The 21,722-nt window shown below is 49.8% G+C and overlaps 1 protein-coding gene across 2 annotated transcripts in view; it reads right to left on the reverse strand.

Annotated features, from left to right (window-relative positions):
- CNTFR (ciliary neurotrophic factor receptor) overlaps nt 1-21,722 on the reverse strand; it is a 200,830-nt gene that overhangs the window by 60,875 nt on the left and 118,233 nt on the right. The gene's annotated exons all lie outside the window — the stretch shown is intronic.

Genomic DNA, 21,722 nt, shown 5'->3' on the forward strand with positions numbered 1-21,722 from the left:
GAAAGGAAACAGCACAAGGAAATCCTGCAAAAAGGTGAACACTGCCCTGGCATGCACTGTGCTAGGAAGAAGCAGAAGTCCTCTTGGGACCTCCCATCTCCATTCCTGTGCCTTTGCTCTAGCTGAGGCTCCCACCCAGCCAGCATGGGCAGCTGCCAGGCATGGCAGGAATGCTGATGGGCACAGGCATGTGTGGAGCCACAGATGTGGCACGGGGGGTCTGTGCCCAGATGCCTGAGGGGTCATTGGAACAGTGAGCAGAGGAAGTGGAGAGGACAGTTTGCATTCCTGGCACCAGAGCTCACCACAGCCCTTTAATGGGGGTCTTTCAGCCAGGGCCTGTGGCAAGACAACATCCAGCAGACACACAGGGCCAAAACCACCCTCGCTGTCACAGCGATTTCAGCAGACTGGGACAAATATTCCCTCTGAGCGCTCTGCCGAAATGCACTGCAGGCTTGTGGCTCGTGTAAGCACAGAATGAGCAAAAGAAAGGCACTGCAGCATTTCTGGGGAGAGGGAAGCGCACTCTGCAAGTTCCACAGCCTCTGGCTCTGCCCTTCTTTTGCAGATGGTGAAACCAACACAGTGAGAAAGGCCAGATGCCCACTTTCTCTGACAGGACATGGAGCACATTTCTGCAGTGGGACAGAGCACTACATACATGTCTTTGGACAGAGGCCTTCACATCACCCCAGTGGCCTTCACATGTCCCTCCCACAGCAGAGAAACCAGCCACAAATAATTGTCTCAGCAGCTAGTTAGCTGTTTGTGTACAGAATAAATTACACATTTAATATTTACACAGTGCCAGGGCTATGCCAAGAGCTTTCCAAGCATATAAACCAGAAGGGTCTTTTGTTCCTCAGCTTCCCATGATAAATGAATCAGCCCATGGAGGAGATGAGCATGGAGCCCCAGAGGATGAAGAGGGCAAGGGGACAGAGAGGTGGCCTGACCAGCCTCTGTGGGAGGATGTTCCTGGCCCTCTCCAGCCACGGGACAGGGTAGTGGCACAATCCTATGGCCTCTCCCTTGCCCATTGGCCTGAGCAGCACCAACTGTGTCCAAGGAATGCCAGTGGCTCCACTCCCCTGTGCAGTCTGACAGCCCCTTAAGTCCAGCCCCTGGCCATGGAGGGGGTTTCCTGACACCAGCTTCCCAAAGCACACTCTTGATCTCACAGCCATTCCCTGTGATGCCACTTGATCTTTGCAGAGCTTTTATTGCTAGCAGAAATCTTCTTTCAAGGAGAAGAAATTTCATGCTTAAGGAGGCACTTCTTCCACAAGTGATTTAAAACTGGATATATCTTTGTAAGGAAACAAGCATAATTAAGTATCATCGATGTAGCCAAAGATATGGACTGTTCCAAGTTAATTTTGTCCATTAATGAAGAGTTGCAGAAAGCAGAGACCGCATTTGTTTGCTCTACTTTGGTAAATCCCTGGTGTCAGCAGCTTTGCTCTTGACAAGAAAAAATAATTAGAAAGAAACTTTAATTAAGAGATAACAGATGGGTGTTAAAGGACTTGTACTCAATCACACCATGATAGCCTGGAAGCAGACCTCGGTTTGCTTTAGGAGTGTTGTGAAGGAGGGACTTGACCCCTCTGACATGCTTGGCTCAGGGCAGGATCCAGGGCAGGAAAACCTCTTCCCTCAGCCTGGATGTGACCACAAAACATCCTCCTGTGGGTGTTGGCAAAGCCCTGATGCTCCTGCAGAAGTTCTGATCCAGCTCTGCACCAGCCTCCCCTTTCACCTCCCTCTGAAGCTGCACCCCAAACCCAGCTGGGGATGTCCATGGTGGGGTGACAAGGGCCTTCATGGCCCTTCTAGCTGCTCAGCTGCACAAGGCTGGTGCGTCTCCTGTGAGCCTTAATGCTCTGAGGATGAAGGGACACTTTTACCATCAAATGTTCCATTGTCACAAATGATAGTCCAACCCACAGGCTCCCTCCTGGACTGGATGGTCCAGCAGTGGGGAGGTGTGATGCCTGCCCTGCCATGAGCTTGACATGTCACTGCCCAGGCCGAGCTCCAGGTGACAGGAGCAGACAGGATGGCAGCACCATCAGGATGGTGTCACCTGCATCACTCGTGCACAGGGACCAGCAAGGCTGTGCAGTGGCAGAGAATCAGCACCTTCCTGGGGAGAAAACACAGTGCTAAACCCAGCAGGAAACCACAGAACAGAGACCCACTGCTGGAAGAAGAAGACACACACTCTCACAGCAGAAGTGAGGGCCAAGTCCTTGCTGCAGCACTGGCTCAGCCCATGGCATGCAGCAGCTCCCCATGTCTTTTGGGTTGCTGGCCAGTGGGGAGCCCTGGCTGGCAGAGACTGTAGACGGATGAGGAATGGTGCCTTAGCAGACAAGTAACTTGTGCCATTTTTCTGCTTATATCATCAGACTGGCTGAATCAACTGCTTTGGTCTGGTCTGAGTGGGATCTCACCAGGGCAGAGGGTGTTCTCCCTGTGCCTAATTATGTCTGTGTCTTGTCCTGGTACTGCTGCCTTTTCACCACACCCATGTTGGGACAGGGCTTCTCTAGCAGCTCTCTAGACCTGCCAAATCACATCAGCCCAGAGCTCCACACTGGCAGTGCTCCTGGCTGCAGGCCAGAAGGGCTCTGTGTTAGAGGCAGCCTTGTTTTCCTGCATGCCATCAAACCCAGCTCTCGCTGGGAGTAGTAGGAGTTGTACAGCAATGTGGTGCCCCAAGCATAACTTAACCCTGGTCACAGGGGTCAAGCAAAACTGAGAACAGCAACCAAATCCATCCTGTCTCCCTAAGAGAGTCTCCTCAGCCATGCATGGGCCTAAAGCACAAAGAAGCTGTCCTTTCCCATGGCTTCAGGGGAGGAGAGAGCTCTGCCCGAGGCTGCTGAGGCTGCTGAGCACCCATCTGCAATGGTCGATACCTCTATCCTGCATCATGTTGTGTTGACACAGCTGGGACCAGGAGCAGATGCTGCTACTTGTGCTTTTCTGTCTCAGCAGCTCTACAGCAGAGAGGTCTGGATTCTTTTGGGCTGGTGATCTTGACTTTTTAGGTTTTTTCCACAGGAAGCTTGGGTCTTGCATCCCAGGGGGGGACCTGAGTTCATGTGTTGATCTGTTTCTCTGAAGATCTTGGTAAGACCATCACTTGGATGCCTGTCCCAGCTCTTCTGGTCCCTGGGACTCTGAGTGCTCTCCTTGCTGCAACTGGCTGAGCTGTGACACTGTTTTCATCCTAAGGCAAGGCTGGATGGGACCTTGCCCACTTGCCTGCCTTGCGGAGTCAGCTTGAGATGACTCATCTTGAGGAAGTGCAGTTGCTTGGCAAAGCAGCAACTCCTCCAGTTCCCTGTACTTCATCATGCTGCCCCAGCATGTGGGGTGGTATGGAGGGAAAGGTGTTGGAACACCAGAGGGAATGGCACTAAGGGGCACCAGCATACAGCAGGAAAATCCCACCAGTATCCTTCAAGCTTGGCTCTTTTGAATCTTCAACCTTCGCTGCCAAATGACTGGTGCTAGCACCATGGATGAATTAGAGGCTTGTGTTTTGGTCCTGCTTTTTCATGCAGACAGGACAAATAACTCTAAGCCACAGAAGAGTGCTTAGATCAGGCTTTTCAATGCTGTTTAGGGGGAAATCAATACCATTCAGAATTAGGTGCCCAAATCAGGGCCGTAAACACAAGAAGAGCTCATTGTGGTCCAGCAACAGCGTGAAGACACCTGTATTTACTGAGGTTTGGGAGAGGGAGAGGGGGGCAGAGCTGGATAGAGACACAGGGGTGCCTCACTCCCCACTGACCTCAGCCTGCCTTTCCAGCCCTGTGCACAGTGCACATCTCCCCATCCCTGTTTGCCAATGCCCGCACGCCCGCCCTCAAACAGCAGCCTAGCTCCACTCAAATACACCGGGGGTGACTGCTATTTGTTCACATAACAACCCAGCTCCCGTCTCACCCTGATCAGGGCTGCGGATTAGCATCAGGCATTGTGCAATGTTTTTTTATTACCACAGAATTATGGAAGTCAGAGGCGTAAAAGACCTGTTGGGTCCCACTCAGTCCATCCTCCTTCTGCCAAGACAGTATTGGTCCCTGCAGCATATTTACTATTTCTCCAGTCTAATTTTACATACTGTACAATCTGTGCAGTGCCAAGTTACGATCCCTGTGTGAGAAGCAGAGCTCTCAATTTCCAGGCTCTTGGGTGTGTAAAATCACAACCGCGATGCTAAATTAACTTTTTTCCCCCTTGCATTTAATCATTTAATAGCTCTAAAATTCAGCCCCTCAGGCTCTTTCTGTCTGTCTGTTGGCTTGGGTTCTGCCTGCTGTAGGCCAGTGGCTTTCCCTTACAGATGTAATGCTCACGCCCCTGGGTGGATCGGCAGCAGCTGGGCTTGAAGCTGGGGTAACTACAACTTAACACATGAACTTCTGTGCCTGAGGATGGAAAAACTCCACTGCTTTTTTAATCACAAATACTGGGAGCACATCCTCCTCATTATTGCTCAACCCCACAATGAGGAGGCACAGAGTGCACTGCACACAGGGACAGGACTCAAAAGCATCACCGACGCTGGACTGAGAAATCCAAACAGGAGTGCAGCCTATAGCACCAAGACATGGGGGACAGGGCACTCCCTGGGGCTCTCAACAAAAGCACCACTACTTTGCTCTCCTCCGGTACATCCACTGAAGGTTACACCACAGGGCTTGTTTCTTCCCAAAAGAGGGATTTCTTCCCCCTGCACCATCCCAAGATTTTCTTTGTGCATGTGGCTACAGAATAGCAGGGGAACTGAGCTGCTACCAGGGCAGCACAGCGAAGGGAGTGAGAAGAATATACACTGATAAAATGGGAACCATTTTCCCAAGTTTGAGGGGTTTTTTGACCCCAGTCACCACCACTCCTCCAAGTAACACCTGCATATCTGGAGTCTGGCACTGATTTCAAAACAGTATTAAAAATAAGGCACTCATCTTCTCTCCCCTGTAGGGACTGTTTTAAGAACTAAGACAAGGCTCGGGATTTGCATTGGTAATAGCAAGATACTATATTCACATTTGATGCCTTTCACTCTGAAGGATCCTCAAGCAAAGCCAAGCCTGGAAAGGATCACCTGCACATGCTGAGCTGTGCCACAGCCAGCAGAGCTGTAGCCCACCCATCACACAGAGCACCTGTGGGGGGCAAAGATGGGCACATAACAGAGCCATGGCACGCTGGGAAGAGTTTTATTTACACCAGAGACACAAAAAAAATTACTGAGTATAGCTAATAGACCACACAATAGGAGCCCAGGACAGAGCTCCTGGATCTTGAGCAGAGCTTGGAGACAGGCTCCAGCTTGGGGCTGAATCAGGCTGGAAAGTATATCTGAACAATGGAGGTCATGACTGCAGGATTGTGGTTCCCAAATGGTTTCTGAGCTCCTCTTGGGGGTCAGCATTATTCAGGAACCCCATAAATCCACAGGCTATGTGAGTATTTACAAATTACTCTGCAGTCAGAGAGCTATTGAATGTGGCGGTGTCTTTTGGATTTGTCTCCGAGCAGGCAGGAGAGACGGAGTTTTTTGCACACTACGTGGAAGATCCCAGAAGCAAGAAGTAGATCCATGAGAGAGCAGGGGACTGAAAGTACTCAGTGCTTTGAGGCAGACAGAGCCTTTGCATGCCTTCCTGCGCAGATCACAGAACCTTGGAACGGGTTGGAAGCGACCTCTGAAGATCATTAGTACAATGATGTGCACATATCACAGAATCATAGACTGGATACATCCCGTTCATCTATCTGCAAAGCACAGTGCAGAAGCTCAGAGGAGATCACGTCACCTCAGGACAGAGTAGCTTAAGATGAGGCCAGTGAGCCAGGAGCTTTCAGCAGGGCTGGTCCCATTCTCAGCAGCACCCCAGAGTGCTTTCAGAGGAGGGAGCATGCAACTCCTTAAGCACTTGTTAACTGAGCTAGTTCCTGCCTGGCCCTGCTCCCTTGTTGGTGCCCTAAGCGCCAATGTCCAGTACCCTTTCCAAAACCTGTGAAGAAGATGCTCTTTATTAAGCAGCTGAGCATTTCCAAAGCAACTCACACTGGCTGGCTGGCGGCCTCATCATGCAGAACCCTCATGGCTTCATCATGCAGAGCCCCAAAAAAACATGCTGCAATTTCTATTTGATATTCGAGGCCTCTCTGCTTCTAGAAATACATTCTCCTTCTCCCCCTCCCTCTCCTCCTCTTTGACACAGCCTTTTCCTGCCTGTCTACCCACTGCTGTTCCCTTGCCATACCACTTTTGTTGCCATCCATCTGACTAAAGCAGAGAGCAGCGCTGCTTTTGGGAGCCCAGTCTGCCTTTCAGAGCGTCTCCTAACCTCCAATTACTGATCCTGCCATGTCGGAGAGTCTTCAGTTTGGTGCAGGTTTTTTATTTATTGCCTTTGTTTGGGATAATAAGCAAATGTTAGTTCAGGAGCAGACATTCATTCTTGAACCAATTGTGCATTATTTCCTAAATTTCAGTGTTTAATAGCTATAAGTGTTTTACTGCAAAACAACAGCTAAAAGGCCAGTTATGTTTCATTGACTGAAATACAAGTAAGTGTGCCCTGTTCTCTGGAGAGCCCTTGGGTTTTTAGCAGAAGATTTTAGGGAGGCATGTTTTCTGAAAGTAAGACTATTCAGAAGCTTGCCATATCCAAAGCTCCAGTCATCTGAAGGCAGTACTGAATTACAACTATTATTAGCACAAGAGATACTTGAAATCTGGAATTTCTGTAAAACGTTTTGAATTCAGGTTCTGAAGCACTTAAAGGACTTGAGAAAATATCTTTGGCTCCAAGTCAGCAAAGCACTTAGGCAAGGCCTTAACTTTGAGCATGTGTTTAAGTACCTTGCTGACTTGGGGCTTTTAACCCTAACGAAAAGAAATCAAAGAGGAAAGAAAAGCCAAGGAAAAAAATTCTGGTGTACATAGAAATCTCCAGACAAGCCAAAATAAGAGAGGAATCTCCTCTGGAAAGTAAGAAAACAAACAAACAAACAAAAAAAATAGTGACTTGCTTTAAAATTAAACACTAGAGGAAGATTTCTGGAGGAGGGCGGAGAAAGACTCCCAGAACAAATGGAGTATTTCAATGTAGCCTAACGCCAGCTTCACTCTCCTGCCTCTTCAGCATTCAGAAATTATTTATTACTGAAAAAAAAATCCCAAACCAAACACAAAACCTGCTTCCTCCTCCCATTTCCAGACGAAGTGCAATGGGAGAGAGAAAAATCTTGGCTTTGGCAGTGAAAAAAACATCTCTGAAATGAGTCGGCTGTGAGAGACTGTCTCCATCAGGAAGAGGATAAGGGATGAGGGACTGAAGGGTAGTAATGAGGAGGAGGAAATGGCCCAGAGGTAGAAGCCTGCAAACAACCACATGCTCTGCCTGTAAGGGGGGATACCAGAAAGTCCTAAAGGAGAGAAAATCAGTGCAAATCTATGCACACACGCAAGGAAAGCAGCTACAAGCAGCAAGCTGTGCTTCCCCCACCTCCAGCTTGAGGTTACGGAGAGAAAAACTGGAGCACAGCAATAAGAGCATCCCCTGCAGCCCACCCAGGACGAGCGGCTGCAGACGGCAACGGGAGCGGGAATGGGCCAGAGGAGATTCCCCCTGCTGCTCAGGACCCCGTGCTGGCAGCCCCTCTGCAGCTCTGGCAGGGTCAGGGCAGGCTCAGGGTGCCACGAAGTTGAAAATGCTGTTCTGCCTCCACCGGGCCGACAGCCAAAATTTACAAATATTCTCTGTTAAAGAGGAAAAAAATCCACCAAAACTGCCAAGTTCCTTCCTTCAGAAGGAAACCATAGATTTTCATGTGTTTTAGGGTTGTTTTTCAAAATTTCTATACTGAGTTGTACCAAAGGCTTTGTAAAACATTTGGTTTTTTAAGGGGGAAGGGGGTGTCAATTCAAAGTGAGGAACCGAACCATTTCTGAAAAACACCAAAAAGACAAAGTGCAGACAAAAGACAACTTTCTTTCAACTACGCTTCATCTCTTTTTTTATCTCCCCTGACAGTGAAATATAATTTTGTAAAACATTTGGATGTTGATGGGATTTAACGTCCAACAGAAAACCGCTCCCCTGAGAATCCTCTCCATCAGTTTTGCCCAGGACAGATTGGCAGCCAGCGCTTTACTCCCTGATGGAGATGCCCCTCATGGGAAGCACAGGATTCCAGCACAGGGGATGGAGGCAGCTTTTCCTCAGCATTCACACCATCACAGTGCCTGCAGCCCCCTGTGGATGGCCAGCCTGCCATCCACTGGTTGGTGCTGGCACCCAGCAAGATACAGCTCCTGCCACAAGGATCTGACAACCGAGTGGGACAAATGAGGAGAGCACAGTTCTCCCTGTCTTACACACGGAGAAGAAGTCCCCAAAGCAGATAAAATGACTGGCCCAGGAGAGATGTTTTCATCAGAGCTAGGCTCTGGTTTTTCTCCTTGCCTGTGATCCTACGACGCCTGCTACATTGACACCAGGTTTGGTGGGGCTCTCCTGACCCTGCTGAAATACAAAACCACAAAGCACTGAATTAACTTCAGCTGGTGCCTTTTTATCCACCTGTGACCCCTGTATGGCCCTCGGGATGCCAGCACTCAGGCACTGAAGGGATGGCTTGTGGGGCTGTGAAACGGCTGCTGCTCTGCACACCAGTGACTCCCTGTGAGGCACCAAAGCAAAAAGCTTTCCATAAATACTGGTTACACTAAAAAACTCCTCGGGGCTAAGCAAGTTAAGAAAAATGGTGCAAACTCACTGGAGGAAGGAAAACACAATTAAATCACCCAACAGCCCGTACCCACTAATCCCTTCTGCTACCAGGCTTGACTCGAAGGTCTCTGCCTGCTGACATGCACTTCCCACCCCTCACTCAGCCCTGGTACTGCTTTTCCAGAATCCTGTGCACACATGTTATGTGGGAAAGGAAGGCACCCAGAGCCCCAGATGGCAGCACACAGTCACAGCCCAGCACACTGTGGGGCTATGGGCTGAGCAGGGACAAGCCTGGGAGCTGCTGCCCCATGCCACAGCACAAATTAAAGGCACTGAATGTTTTCAGGAGGGTTCAGTATTCACCATGCTGGGAGACAAGTCTGCAACACCAAGTAGGAGCAATAAAGGAGCTGTGAGTGCTCATGGCGGCTCTCGCTGTGAGGTTCTTCATTCTGGAGCTGTGATTTAGGGCAGGATGAAGAATGTGGAGGGATTAAATCTGTCTACCTAAATCCTGAAGTATTCCTTCTGGGTTTGCATCCCAAAGTCCTTCTCATAGATCAATAGAAGGATGCTCAGGCCCACCTCTCTGGAGCTGCCAAGAATAAAATTGCAAAAATATGGGGAAAGAAATGCATCATGGATACAAAAGCCCACGGACTTAGAGAGCTCAGTGGAATTTCTGGATTTGCCCAAATTACAGAGTGAGTGGGTTCATTGGCACAGAGGTAGGGTCTGTCCACGGGGTATCTTGCACAGATGGGGCAGGAACTCTCACTTTAAAGTCACTGATCCAACCCTGCAACCTGCTCCAAATTTCCTGTCAGATAAGGCACATCCCACTTCTTAAACAGCACTTCTTAGTAGCCCAGGGATGAACTGATCCTGCTGCCATGCAAAAGATATGAACTGCACCTTTGATAAGGCTGAGTCAAGCTAAGGCAATGTCAATCACCAGAAAACAAATGAACAAACAAATAACTAAATAAATATTTTTTAAATAAAAAAACCCAAGAAATTTAAAAAACCCCAACCCTGCACAGACATACAGACAGATGTTTCCTTGAAAATGACAGCTTCCAAAGTCCTGTGTTGCTGCTATTCCCCCTGGGATTTTCCTTTCTGTCTACCACGCTGCCAATGCAGCAGCTAGGTAACTTTTGAAGAGCACCAACCAGCAGCGTGGAAATAGCTGCAGTGATTATATTGCAACACTTCACTGCTTCCCTGAGCTGCAGCTCCCTCCTCCACTGTTGGAAGTACAATCAATGCTAATTAATTAAGGGCCAGAGCCTGCCAACCATGGTCACACCAACTTCAGTGCTGCTTCCTGAATATTCAGGGCTCACACTCCACAAAAGCGAGGATCAGCCTCCAGCAACTTGGGTTGAAAACAACAGAAACTCTGTTTGCAAACCAGGAGGGATGGACAGGCATGTCTGTGTCAGAGCTGAGAGCTGGAGGAGTCCTCTGAGCTGGGGCAGACCCCGGTGAGCTGCAGCTGTAAATCAGCAGTGAGGCATCCTGCAGGCATCCCTAAAGGCTCTCTGCCAGCAGCAACCACAGAGCTGGCACAGCTTTTACACCCAGCAAGGCTAAGAGGAGGCTGCTTGTGTGGGGCCAGAGACAGAGCACAAGCACCCTCCAAAATCAAGGAGGAGCAAAGTTCTTTGCCTTAGTGCACAAAGTGATGTGGAGAGAGTAAGGCAAGGGCTGGGTGTTAATGGACAGAGATGGGGAGGCTCCTTGAGAGCAGAGGACACAGGACAGAGTGCCAGGAGAGTGAATGGACTTCACTGGAGCACCAGTGGGAGTAGTACTGGAGCTCACTAGAAGGTGAGCCTGTGGCCATGGCTCCTAACCCTGCCAAAAGGGCTTCTGTGATGCTCTGAGAGTGAGGAGGCACCAGTGGGGAATCCCAGCTCCTGACCTGCCCCTCCACTATGCCACACTGAGGGACCCTCACACAAAGGAAAAACACAAGACCCTGTGCTTTCCACCACAAAGGTAAAATTACTTTTCAAGTCTGCTGAGCACAGGAACTTGTGCCATGAATATGAGCACCAGGCTCCTGCCTTGCTGCATCCTGTGGAATGCTACACGCCCTCCCAACAACAGGAGCTCCTGCAGGGCTCAGCAGCCTCCCACCACTCCTCAGCACATCACTGGGTTGTCATCACTTTGCATCCAGCCTCTCCAGTTGTCCCAGCAGCTGGCACAGGTTGTGGCAGGTCTCCAAGCTCACAGTTATAGCCAGTCATGGAGGCTTCCCATGGGAAATCAGAGGAGAGGACTAGACAGACAGACATTGGCTTCTGGATTTAATGCACTTTCACGTGCCTCAGTTTCACCCTTGGACAGCATCCAGTCAGCTGGAGCTACCACACCACAGCTCAGACAAGCCACGAACTCAGTGGAGTCCAACCTGCCAGGGCTCGTGGTTTGGCTGGAGTCAGAGGCTCTCTGTGACTCATCCTGCACAGTCTCAAGTTCATGGCTGTGGATGAGAATCCCTTTGAGAGCATTCCAGGCTCAATTTACACGCCCTCTGGGAGAGGATTTGTGCATAAACAATGCAGATGATGAGCAGAGCTCAACCACCTGGCTGGAGAAGATCCTCATTTGGATGGATGAATGGATGTGGGGCTGATGAGGACAAGCTCCCAGCAGTGGAGCCCTATGTGTACGCTCTGCACCACCCCAGTTTTCAGCTGGTGATGCTTTTGTGAGCTTGCCTTCATGCCACTCACATGCAAGGATAAGACCCTGATCCCCCTCTGGAGCTCTGTTATATCTGTGAGGGATGCTCATCAATTTCCTTGGTTTTATTTCAGTTTGGATCCTGGAGGCAGCATGTGTAGGATCCCTGTGGGAGGCAGACACCAGCTGAGGATGGAGTGGACTTTTCTCCAGAGAACAGAAGTGCCCTTTGGAGGAGCAGACCATCAATTCCCCACCATCTCTCTGTGAGCAGAGCCATTATTCAGCAGCACACCCAAGGCCTGGACATCAGAAATGCATGCACTCGTGGGCATACCTCATAACACCTCAGGAAATCCAGCAGGAATCAGGCAAGATGGGCCACATGCTGCAGCCCTGCTTGTACACCCCAGTTAATCCCTCAGTGTGATGGTGCCAGCTCTCCTCTGCCTACAAAGCACAGCTCTCTCAGGTCTTGACTGGCAGAAATCCCACAGGCTCCCGGTCTTGCAGGTCAATGTTTTCTAGCATCAGCTCTGTAGACCTCTGGCTGTTTTGCAAAGCTCCAGAACGGATAACTAAGAAGAGCCTGGCTACTGGCAAATGACTTAAATCTGCTAACACAGGTTTGCTCTGGGGGAAATGCTGCAGGATTTGCAAACCAAAAAAGCTAGGAAGGTCGAATGTGTGGAACCTGGGATGAAAGGCACTACCTTTCTGTCAACTGTGTGCACCCTGAGGTGAGGTTTTGCCTCATCCATAGGGAATTTTGAACTGAGAAGTGGATGTGTCCTTCCAGGGACTCTCCCTGCACACAGGTGCACACAACTGTGTATGGAGAATATTCTATCCCCTTCCTCTTGTCTCATAAGTAGAGATGAAGGCTGTTTTATCCCCGTGCTGTGAATCACACCCACAAATCCCTTTCCCCAGCACCAGCCTCCCCAGTGTTGCTCTAATCAAGGGAAGGCAGTGCAATGAGGCTCCAGACTGCTCGGCTTCAATTAGCACCTGCTAACAGCTGAGCCTGCATAGCAGTCTTTTCCAGCAAATTGTACACCAAGAGATCAATGGTTCATACAGGACTAATACTGCTGTAACCCCTCCTGCCTCCATCACTGTCAATTGCCTTGTGGTTTCACTTCACTTCTCCACCTGATGGGCCTTCCAGGAGCAGCCATTACAAGGTGACACACATCGCTTTTCCCCTCTGTAACGAGCCTGCCACTGCCCCTCCTCAATCCTTCTTCTCTTTCTCCTTTTAATATGCTACAATTATATTGGCTTCTCTGCATGGATCCACCCCATTTAGTGCTGCCCAAGACCACTTATCCTGAAAGACGCTCTCTTCAGCCACAGCAGAGACTGCACATCTTGCAAGTTGTTCTGTATACTTTTTACACTCCAGCATCTCCTGGCCTGATTAGGAATCTGCTATTTCCCTTTCCACAGAAGCACAGTATCTGCTCAGAAAAATGAACCCCACCAAGGACCCTGATAACAGAGGTTTGTGGATGTTGTGTCCCAGCATCTGCACTCCTGAATATGCTCCATGGTATCTTTGCTCTGTTCCCACCCCAGAAAACCCAGAGGAAGCAGAGATGATGATGCTTGTAGTCAAAGTCTTGCTGTGCCTGTGTTCCCATTATCCAGGGCTTTGCTTGTTCCCAGATGTGTCACAGGTGGGTTGAAGATAGCAGCAAGTGATTCCATGCCCAACACTAGAGGTGGATGTGCAGGGCCTGAATGTCTCAGCCTTTCCTGACTTTTTGGTCCTGGGTTCTGCCACACACAGCTACTGTGACATGTCCTGGGGAGGACTGGTAGCACCCACTGTTGAGGTTGTGGGCTGCTACAAGTGGTGCCCAGAGCTACTCCCAGGGCTGCCACATTTTGCTCTTTGAGCCTGACTGGAAATTGGCTTTGCAGTCTCAGAGCATCCAGGACTTCAGACACTGGAAACTCTTCAAATGGGATAAATAATGAGCGTTACATTCAGTCCAAGTTCTGTTGGACACATGGGCTGGTGGGAGAAGGCTGCTCTGGAAATACGAGATGTTTGGTTCACTGGGATGGCCACATGTGACTTCTGAGGTGAGACCTTCCTGAGCTTTTGGAGGCTAATTGAAGCCAAATCCCCGAAGCACTGAAGGTTTCCACTCCACCTGTCACAGTTTTATGCATTCTTCCATTTCTGCAAGCCTTTGAGATTGTAAGGAAAGGATTAAGATTGCTTTCTCTGCTTTCTCCCCCACCAAAAGGAGCTCAGTGCTTGACAGGACACAGCTCTTCTTCAGCAGTCAGTGCTCATGTAAAGAACAAGGTCCATGGCTATTCCCTCTGTGCTGGGCTAAACCTCAGCTTCCTAAGGGCTGAAAACCTGTGCAAATTATATCTTGGCTTCTATCAGCCTTTGGGGGCTCCCAGCTGCTGTGTCCATCTACCACTACGTGTCTGCAGAGGAAGCCATGCTCCTGCTCCATACAGCAGGACAATGCCATGCCAAGAAGGAAACCCAAACCTTTCCTCACAGCCTCTCCCCAGCAGGCAGGCCTTGCTCAGCACTGGGTTTCAACAAGGATTTATTGGCAAGGACTCTCTGCCTTATATAGGTGATCTACAAATTTAGTTCTGCCCCCTCTGCACAGCCACTGCCCGGCAGGTCCTGCCCCCGCCCCTGGGGTTGTGGCAGCATTGCCCTGTGTTAGGAGAATTCCTCCACTTGAAGCTTCTCCAGATGTCTGGATGCTGGACTACAAATCCCATTCCTCCTCCTCCGTTGCCTGTTGATGTGTAATGAAGCCTAAGAAACTACTGAGACATGTTTTTCCTTAACACTGGCACAACTAATGAGTCCTGGCAGACTGTGATCCTCCTGGCAGTTTCCTCTTCTCACCACAGACATGAACTACTTTCACAGGTTTTGTGGGATCACAGGCTTGTACAAAGCCTGATAGATCCACCCTGTAAAGCTGTGTTTTCCTTTTTATTTTCTGTCTTTCATTCTTTTGCAGATTTGTGATCTGCTTCAATACACAGGACCTATTTTTGGGAAGGGTTCCCTTTTTTGCTATCATCACAGATACTGCCAGCTAGGTTTCCTTCCAAGCTCTTGGATGGCTCACGTGGGACAGATCTACACTTTACTCCAGAAATTCATCAGCTCCATTTCAAACAACTACTTCCATTTCCAGAAAGTGCCAAATTCAGTTCCAGTGACTCCTGACAGGATTGTACACGAAAAGCAGGCAGCTTCTTCGCTATGTCCACAAACTTTGGTAAATTGCAAAAAGCAAGACTTCAAAGCCCTGAACCATCAAGCTGTGTTTCCTCTCACCTAACTGCCAGTCCCCCTACTCCTGTTCCTCCCTCCTCTCCCCCGCTTGCACTTCTAGAACATCTCACCTCCTGCATCCGACAGTACTTAGCACTACGGGATATCAATCTTATTGCTGACCTGTGGCTATTTTTCACTCACAGGTAAGAGCTGTGAGCTCTCCAATCCCTGTCTGACAGGCACGAGCAGTGTGTCCCAGCAGGACAGGCCACACTGTGCCGCGCACCAGCGACTTTCTGTAGCTCAAAAATTAACAGGCAATCTGTGGAAATGAACCCTCTTGATTTCCCAGCTCCAAGGAGGGAGGATCAAGCCTGGGATGTGCTCCTGACAGGGCTATCCTGCATCGCTGGCTGGACCCCTGTGGGATGCTTGGCTCTGGAACCTGTGGAGTGATGAGGCAGTGGGCAAGAAAGCACAGGCACTAAAAATAAGCTGTTTGCGGTAGGGGCTGACCACATTTATTAGCAAGCCTGTGCTCTGGCTGACCACAAGGTCAGCTGCCTAGAGCTTGGCCGTAATTCACTCTGTGTCTGGGCAGGAAATCTACTTGAGCTCAGGGGGATGTCCAGTAATAGAAAAAGTTGTTCCAGGACCTTGGGCTATTTTTGCTGTTTTCTTTTATTTTGCAGGCAGAGAACCTTTTGGAAGATGCATCTTGTGCTAGAAAAAAAAAGACAAATAAAAGCCAGGTGCTCATGAACAGAGAGAGGGGTAGAAATGGAAAGGGGAGGATGCAGATGTTTGTGCCTGTTTAGGTCTGGGGTTCTTCTTCTTCTGATCTTCACCAAGGAAAATCAGAGCAACAAAGGGGACCCCAGAACTTGACGGGCTCTTAAGCACCCTAACAGTGTGCAGCAGAGTCCAATAGGTTGCAGCAGGAGTGTCCCTGCAGGTGGGGTTGCTGTCTCTTCTGCTTCCCTGCAGCTGTGGGTTGGCAGGGAAGATGGGGAGGCAGTGGGAAAACCATCACAGTAATGAATGCTCAAGGGTGGAGATGATGGACCTTCCTTGGAAAGGCATCAGAGGGCAGCCTGAATTACATCCAGGTTGTACCTCTGGCCAGCACGGGATGGGCCAGCAGATTGTCCCCCAGCAGATGCAGTAATCCCACTGGGAAAATGCTGGTTCCCAGTGGATGGCCATGAGCCTGGGCTAGCTCAGCTGTGAGCAGCAATGAGCAAGAGGAGGCAGAGAGCAGGTGCCTGCCCTTGAACGGCAGCCTTCAGAATGATTTAAGCAGCCTCTGCTGAATGGGGCTGCAGTGTGGAGTGAGGCTGGTATTTTCAGCCAGCTGGATAATGAGAGCATCCAGAGTTATAACAGGAAGGATTAAAAAATGTAATTGCTAATGGGGAATTAGTTGTTAATGGGGAATCATCATTGCAGGAGGGTGTTCCCAGTGTGGTCCCGCAGGGATATGTTCTTGGCCAACTGCTAATCACTCGTCTTATCAATTATCTTGAAGGCAACATAAAACTGTTGCTGGCAAATTTTGCCAGTGACACAAGGGCTGATGTATATAATGGAAGGGATGAGTCCATCACACACAGAGTCCAGAGCAGTTAATATACGAGCCTTCCCTCAGCATGAGCATGTGTTTTATGCAGCCAAACACAAGTCCATTCATCTCTAGTGGAGGAATGTAGGTCAGACTGGCAGAATGCAGGATGGTGTCCTGGGGAGGACAACACTGATAAGGCCTTGTCAGGAGCCACTTGGAGATAAAGCGGCAGTGCTGAGAGCAAAACTTGGCCAGAGGCAGAAGGAGGTGTCATGGGAGGTAGGAAGGTGCTATGCTATGAGAAGACAGAACTTTTTCCTGAATTGGCCCCAGCCTGAGCCTGGAAGAAGGCACCACTTCCAGCCTCCCATCCAGCCACTCTGCACACACTGTCAGTCCCTTTGACCTCGCCTGCCCCAGCAACTGCCTGAGCCCTGGCAATTACAAAAATTCCAGATCACTCTGTTGCACACACAACTCACCCTGGGGAATGGGTGCAAAAACAAACAACACATGACAGATGTTTGTCATGTCACTTAATGCATGACTGAAGGACACTGTGACAGTGCTGGGAGGGGAGGGGAGGGGAGGGGAGGGGAGGAGAGGGGAGGAGAGGAGAGGAGAGGAGATACTTTAAATATATTTATGAATGTATATTTGTAGATAGCACTCCTTCAGAGCCATCTTAGGATGGATGCACAAGGCCACCCCATCACACCTCTTGAATCCAGTCACCTCAACTCAACTGCATTTGCACAACAACCAAAACCTACACAGCTGTCTACAAACAAAACACTCAGCCCAGTGGGAACCTACAAACCATCTCCTACACAGCAAATCCAGAGAACACCTCCAAATTCAAAGTGTCTGGTTTAAGCATGCCAGGCAGATGGCACTCCCTGCCATGGGCTGACTTGTGTGGAGGAAGCAGAGTCCAGAAAGAGCTGGTCACACCCCTGTCAGCCAAAAAATGCAACACAGACAAGGCTGGGCAATTCTAGAAGGGGAAAGAGGTTTTCCTATCTACAGCTGGTTTCTCTTTGAAAAGCCAATTTGCCTGGCTTTGCTGTGCATTTTGAAGGCTATTTACTGGTCCAGGCTTTGTCATTGCAGCAGCATTTCTAACAAGGTATGTGCAAACTGGAGCCCCCGGGAGGCTTTGCAGCAGAACCGACTACAAAAGATTAGTCAGGGCTTAAGAGAGCAAGAAAAAAGGGAGAGTAATGAAACAAAATCTCTCTTTTCCTCGGCTGAGGAATGATGGGGGCTAATTGCTTGTAGCTGGTGAGGAAGAGAGGAGATGGGAGCTTCTTCACCCATCAATAAATTAACCCCAGCATGTGGCATCTGAAGCACATTCATTTCCAGAGCCTTTTATCTCTTTGCCTCCTCTCCTGGGTGAAAACATAATTATTGTTTAAACATGAGTTAATTCAGCAAGGTGAGGATCAATAAAGCAGAATTACTCCTCTTTTAAAAGCAAAGAAATCTCAATCTGGGACAGATGTGGACATAACTCTGGCAGAGCTGATGGATGGGGCAGACACCTTGGTCACAGCAGAGCTCCCTCTTTCCAGGACTGCCTTAGGCATTGGGTTTAATAAGAACAGGTAAGTCCAGCAACAGGCAGTCACAGCACTCAGTACAAAAAGCTGAAATCACCCATGCATGTACATTTTGTAGCCTGACATGTGGTGAGGCATCTCCACCACGTACATACTTCCCACATAAGAGCTTGGGTTAAACCCCAAAGCTTGTGCTGTGACCTCTCCCAGACCTTTGAAGGAACCCAGACCCGCTAGAGAGGAGGTCACTGCACTGCAGGGACCTCCACCAGCTTTGCTCTCACAGAATGGAGGCCTTGGACAACCAAAGGCGTGAGTGTCACAGCAAACAGCAATCACATTGCTGCTCTGCTCAGCTTCCCCCAACACCTTCCTCCATTCTGAAATAAATTGGCAGCAGCCACTGCCTGGAGAACGAAACACAGGAAGGAAAACTGAGCTATCCAAAATAATGGGAAGTTGATTAGAGGGCTAGAATACCTCTTCTATGAGGAAAGGCTGAAATACTTGGTATTTTTCAGCCTGGAGAAGAGAAGGCTCTGGGATGACTGTCCAGTACAGGGGCTACAAGAGACCTGAGGAGGGATTTCTCACAAGGACATGCAGTGACAGGACAAGGGGTAATGGCTTTAAACTGAAAGAGAGTAGGTTTAGATTAGATATCAGGAATAAATCCTTCACTGTGAAGATGGTGAGGCACAGGTGGGGGTTGCCCAGAGAAGCTGCGGATGTCCCATCCCTGCAAGTGTTCATGGCCAGACTGGATGGGGCTTTATGCAAACTGGTCTAGTGAAGGTGCTGCTGTCCATGGCTCTGGGATTGGAGCTTGATGATCTTTGAGGTCCCTTCCAACCTAAACCATTCTGTGATTCTTTATGGAGGGCACAAGGCTCTCCCCTTCTCTCCCAAGTCTTCAGCCTGTTCTGCCTGCTGTGGGCTCTCCCATTCTTCTTGCAGCACCTGTCCATCTGTCACAGACATATTTTATGAAAAATCCTTTTGCCAGGATCTTTTCTCCCGAGAAGCTTCAGCTTCTCCATGTTTTGCTGCTTTGGAATGCGATCTGGAGAATTGTCTACCCAACATGTGAAATTGTTTTTACTTGATGACCAATGACAGCCACCTGTGTTGAGGCTGTGAGCAGTCACCAAGATTTTATTATCATTCCTTTTCATTCCTTGCTAGCCTTCTGATGAAATCTTTTCTTCTATTCTTTTAGTATAGTTATAATATATCATTTTCTTTTAATATAATATATATCATAAAATAATAAATCAGCCTTCTGAAATATGGAGTCAAGATTCACGTCTCTTCCCTTGTCCTGGGACCCCTGTGAACACCATCACATCCATCCCTCCATGTCAGCTGGATCTGTGCAGATGGGGACAGCCCAGTGGCTGTCCAGGGCAATGCCCATCTCTGCAGGCAGGTTGGCCCAATCTGGCAGCCCCATCTAAAGCTGTTTATTCATGCACTGGGGACGACAGTCCTGCACACCCTCTCCCATTGCCCCTCTGCCTTTCCCTCCAGCAGGACAACCCAAACCCACTGCTAGAGCCAGAACATTAGTGCCAGCCTCTGAGCATGCCCCTGGAGCTGCCCTGCTGGATGTCTCTGGTCTCTCACCACCCAGTGCCCACCCCCTGGGAACCTCAGTCCCCAGCTGTGTGATGCACGTGAAACCTGAGCAGTCTGCCGGGGATGCAAAGCAAGGGAGCTCTGTCACCCCAAAGGTCACAGAAACCCCAAATCCACTGACCTCTGAGCTCCCCCACTCCCTTGCCCCAACACTGGGGATCATCCCAGGCTTCTGCATGCCAGACAGATGCTCTGCCAGCTCCAAGGAGAAGAACTAAAGGTGAGCAGCAGACGGGTTAATACATGAACAGCTTCACCTTCACCAAGCCTGATGCTGCTTTTATTAATTCATGTGGCACTTTGCAGGACGCTCCAGTAATCGCAGCGGTGCATACGAGAGCCAGGAGAGGGTGGCCAGGCTCCCTCCGCCGTGCTCATGCTCACTTAACAGCTTGTCACATCCTCCTCACTCAAGTATTCAGTGCTAATGCATCTCTTAGAGTGCTTCATGAGCTATTAAAGTCGAACGTGCCTCAAGTGCATGATAAATGGACTGTGTGCCAGCATCTCCCCACCACTCCACCGGGTCCCTGCCACCAGTGGGATTAATCCATCCTCCGGCCCCATTCCTGCTGTGCACTTCCAGCCCCATTCCTGCTGTGCACTTCCAGCCCGAGTGCTGCTGGTGGGGGATGAGCTCTGGGCTTGGCTGGTGAGGAGAGGCTGCAGCAGGGCAGGGGGTGAGCTCTGGCTGGGGGGCACAGGGCACAAGATTTGGGTCTCTGCCAGTGTGCAGCCTCTCTGAGCTGGGCACAGTGGGGTGGGAGGGGGATCTGCTGCTCCAAAGCTCCTGCCCAGAGCAAACCTCGGAATTTCAGAGAGGTGCCCAGGAGGGACAGACTGAGGACAGTCCTGAAGGTGGTCCTATGGTCTCATAAGTAATTTTCTGACCCTGTATGCTTTTTTTGTCCCCCAGTGAAGCTGCTACAGATGGGAAGAGCCCTGCCACACTTCTCACACTCCATTCAGGCAGTTTTTGATGCATAAAAGCTCAGCAGCTTCAGCTTTGAGCTGGTGCCCCAGAAACCTCCCTCCCAGACACAGGCAGGCAAGGGAAACAGGAGGGACACGAGGACATGGGAGGCTATGCTGCCAAACACCTGAATCCTGCTGTATCACAGAGCAGAATATTACAGTCGCTGCAGCTCTGCACCAGTTGTCAGTGGCAAAATGTGTGGTCCTGCTCACTGGTGAGCAGCAGCATTTGTTCTTCTCTAGACAACATAATTCAAGCGTGTGAAACCCTGAAGTACCTGTCCCTTCTGTGTTTTGTGCACCTCCCTGTGCAGCAGGTCTGGGTTACTATTCAAGGCATCCAAAGGATGCTCTGCTGTCCTACTGCCAGGTCCTTTAAAGCTCCCCAGGCAGTGATCCTGCAAGCACAGCAGGAGAGAGCAGCTTTGCTTCTCTGCAGGAAGCATCACACCACCATCACATACAGCTCAGCACCCAAATGCCTTGAGCAGGCACTCTGGGAAGGGGTTGGGGACCTTCCTGGAACACCACCCAGCAAGATCCTTCTGTGTCCAGAGAGTGGCTGTCCCCGTGCAATGAGGATGTGCTGCCAAACCCTGGTGCTTTGTGTCCAAGGCGGAAGCTTGTGGCAATGTAAAGCCACCGAACTGGATTTAAGGCAGCTCAGTGGACACTCTGTCTAGATTCCTCAATTTCACAGACCCCAAGGATGCATAGATGTCTTTACTGGAGTTAATAAGCAAAATTCCCCTCTGAGATCTTCTAAAAGCTACTATAGACAGGCTGCCAGGAAAAGCAGGGAATTCTGGAGATTCCCCATTTTTTCCTATTTTTGCAGAGCTGGACTCCACACTAAGACCCAACTATCCCTCATAATCCTCCTGCTCCTGCCTAGACCCAGGATAATGTAGGGCTCCTCCAGCTCCCAATGCCACCAGTGACTCTAAAGGGTAATCCCTCTGAAGCCACCACTAAAATAAGCCCTGAGTCCTCTGCCAGCCTGGAGAGATGTGAGCTAGTGGTGGGCACAGATGTGTGGTGGCAGTGGAGATTAAGTCACTCCAAGGAGGTGAGAGCAGGATGAAGCATCATCCATTATTTTCATGGGTCCAGGTGTCATGGAGCTGTCAGGGATGATCAGAGTTTGGAGCTGTCAGGCTGGTGCTTCCTCCCAGCTCCTCATCCCTTCATGGGCAGGCTGCATGGGGCAGCATCCACAAAAG

This window comes from Camarhynchus parvulus, chromosome Z (assembly GCF_901933205.1).
Source record: "Camarhynchus parvulus chromosome Z, STF_HiC, whole genome shotgun sequence".
Classification (NCBI taxonomy): Eukaryota; Metazoa; Chordata; class Aves; order Passeriformes; family Thraupidae; genus Camarhynchus; species Camarhynchus parvulus.